The following is a 3,524-nucleotide window of genomic DNA, read 5'->3' as shown; positions in this document are numbered from 1 at the left end:
GGAACAATAAAGTTCATACTCATAGGTCTTTGCAGCTGATGCAAAAAGCTCCACGCCACCGCGCAGTGATGGAGTCACTACTACAGTCTACGGGTGGGGCTTGTATCCCAATAAATTGTACTGTATTAATTCTGTGGCATCAACCTTTCCTCACAATTATCGTTTATATAGCTCACATAAAACCTCAATCATGTGAATTAATCAATTTGAGCCATTGAACATGTGGCATTACAAGGATTTGCCGTGAAATGCTTACTTACAAGCCCTTAACCAACAGTGCAGTTCAAGAAGATGAAAATATTTACCAGGTAGGCTAAAATAAAAAGTAACAATAAGAACAACAATAAGGAGGCTATATACAGGGGGCACTGGTACCAAGTAAGTGTGCAGGAGGGTAATATGTACATGTAGGTGGGGGTGAAGTGAGTAGCAGCTATGTACAAAAGGGAGGGGGAGGTCAATGTAAATTGTCCAGTGGCGATTTTTATTAATTGTTCAGCAGTCTAATGGCTTGGGGTTAGAAGCTGTTGAGGAGCCTTTTGGTCCTAGACTTGGCGCTCCGGTACCGCTTGCTGTGCAGTAGCAGAGAAAGCAGTCTATAACTTTGGTGACTGGAGTCTCTGACAATATTATGTGCTTTCCTCTGACACCGCCTACTATATAGGTCCTGGGTGGCAGGAAGCTTGGCCCCAGTGAGGTACTGGGCCGTTTGAACTACCCCCTGTAGCGCCTTACGGTCAGATGCCGAGCAATTGCCATAACCAGGCGATGATGCAACGGGTCAGGATCCACTCTGGTGCAGCTGTAGAACCTTTGAGGACCTTCTGCCAAATATTTTCTCCTGAGGGGGAAAAGGTTTTGTTATGTCCTCTTCACAACTGTCTTGGTATGTTTGGACCATGATAGTTCGTTGGTGATGTGGACACCAAGGAACTTTAAACACTCGGCACGCTCCACTACAGCCCCGTCGATGGTAATGGGGGCCTGTTTGGCCCGCCTTTTCCTGTAGTCCACGATCAGCTCCTTTGTCTTGCTCACATTGAGGGAGAGGTTGTTGTCCTGGCACCACACTGCCAGTTCTCCGAACTCCTGCCTATAGGCCGTCTCATCCCTATAGGAGGAGGTCCTGGGCTTCCTGACGGGCCTGGACTTCCTGACGGGCCGCCCCCAGGTGGTAAGAGTAGGCAACAACACGTCTGCCACGCTGATCCTTAACACTGGGGCCCCTCTGGGGTGTGTACTTAGCCCCTTCCTGTATTCCCTGTTCATCCACGTGGCCAAACATAACACCATCATTACGTTTGCTGAGGTCACAACGAGTAGTATGGCAACTGCTCGTTGTCGGTGATTGTGTCCTCAGCAAATCCTGGCCACGCAGTTGTGGGTCAGGGAGAGGTTGAAAATGTCAGTGAAGACACTTGACAGTTGGTCCACACATGCTTTGAATAAACATCCTGGTAATCCGTCTGGCCCAGCAGCTTTGTGAATGTTGACCTGTTTAAAAGGATTTGTTCACATCAGCTACCGAGAGCGTTATCACACAGTCACCCAGAACAGCTGGTGCTCTCGTGCATGCTTCAGTGTTGCTTGCCTCGAAGCGAGCATAAAAGGCATTTAGCTCATCTGGTAGGCTCGCTTCACTGGGCAGCTCTCGTCTGGATTTCCCTTTGTAGTCCATAATAGTTTTCAAGCCCTGCCACATCCGACGAGCGTCAGAGCCGGTGTAGTAGTAGGATTCAATCTTAATCCTGTATTGACGCTTTGCTTGTTTGATGGTTCGTCTGAGGGCATAGTGGGATTTCTTGTAAGCATCCGGATCAGTCTCCCACTCCTTGAAAGTGGCAGCTCTAGCCTTTAGCTCGATGTGGATGTTGCCAATAATCCATGGCTTCTGGTTGGGATATGTACGTACAGTCACTGCGGAGACGACGTCATCAATGCACTTATTGATGAAGCCGATGACTGAGGCGGTGTATTCCTCAAAGCCATTGGATGAATCCCAGAACGTATTCCAGTCTGTGCTAGCAAAACATTCCTGTAGTGTAGCATCGGCGTCATCTGACCAATTCCAAAATGAGCGAGTCACTGGTACTTCCTGCTTTAATTTTTGCTTGTAAGCAGGAATCAAGAGGATAGAATTATGGTCAGATTTGCCAAATGGAGGGCGGAGGAGAGCTTTGTATGCATCTCTGTGTGTGGAGTAAAGGTAGTCTAGGGTTTTTTCCCCCCCTGGTTGCACATGTGACACGCTGGTAAAAAATAGGTCAAACTGATTTAAGTTTGCCTGCATTAAAGTCCCCGGTCACCAGGAGTGCCGCTTCTAGGTGAGCATTTTCTTCTTTGCTTTTGGCCTTAGAGTTGGTTGAGAGTGGTCTTAGTGCCAGCTTTGCTTTGTGGTGGTAAATAGACGGTTATGAATAATACAGATGAGAACTCTCTTGGTAAATAAGGTACTCTACCTCAGGCGAGCAATACCTCGAGACTTCTTTAATATTAAACAGCTGGTGCGCGATGTCATTGACAAAAAAGACACACCCCCATCCCTCGTCTTACCAGAGATAGCGTCTCTGTTCTGCCGGTGCATGGAAAATCCTACTAGCTCTTTGTTGTCCGTATCTTCGTTCAGCCATGTCTCGGTGAAACATAAGATGTTACAGTTTTTAATGTCCCATTGGTAGGATAATCTTAATAGTAGGTCATCAATTGTATTTCCCAATGATTGCACGTTAGCAAGAAGAACAGATGTCAGTGGGAGTTTAGTCACTCGCCTCCGGATTCTCAGAAGGATCCCCGATCTGTGTCCACTTTTCCGGCTTCTTTTCTTCACGCAAAAGGCGTGGATCTGGGCCTGTTCCACTGAAAGCAGGATATCCTTCTCGTCGAACTCGTTAAAGGAAAAAGTTTATTCTAGTCCGCGGTGAATAATTGCTTTTCTGATGTCCAGAAGTTATTTTTCGGTCACAAGAGACGGTAGCAGCAACATTATGTACACAATAAGTTAAAAAATAAGTTACACAAAACTTTCAAAAAATAACATAATAGCACAGTTGGTTGGGACAATGTAAAACGTCAGCCATGTTCACTATTTACAGTGTTTTCAACCAGCAATGATCTTTCTTCAGATCTGAACAGAGTATAAAACAAAAGGAAAACAAACTGAGTTGGTATGTTTATTCATAAACGTTGTTAGTTTATTTCATAATATACACTATAATGACCAGAAGTATGTGGATACCTGCTCGTCGAACATCTCATTCCAAAATCATGGGACATTAATATTGAGTTGGTCCCCCCATTGCTGCTATAACAGCCTCCACTCCTCTGGGAAGGCTTTCCACTAGATGTTGGAACATTGCTGCGGGGACTTGCTTCCATTCACCCACAAGAACATTAGTGAGGTCGGCCACTGCTGTTGGGCGATTAGGCCTTGTTCGCAGTCGGCATTCCAATTCATCCCAAAGGTGTTTGATGGGGTTGAAGTCAGGTGCAGGCCAGTCAAGTTCTTCCACACCAATGTCGACAAA

The sequence above is a fragment of the Oncorhynchus tshawytscha genome, linkage group LG28 (genome assembly GCF_018296145.1).
Source record: "Oncorhynchus tshawytscha isolate Ot180627B linkage group LG28, Otsh_v2.0, whole genome shotgun sequence".
NCBI lineage: Eukaryota > Metazoa > Chordata > Actinopteri > Salmoniformes > Salmonidae > Oncorhynchus > Oncorhynchus tshawytscha.
This window is presented reverse-complemented; position numbering follows the sequence as displayed.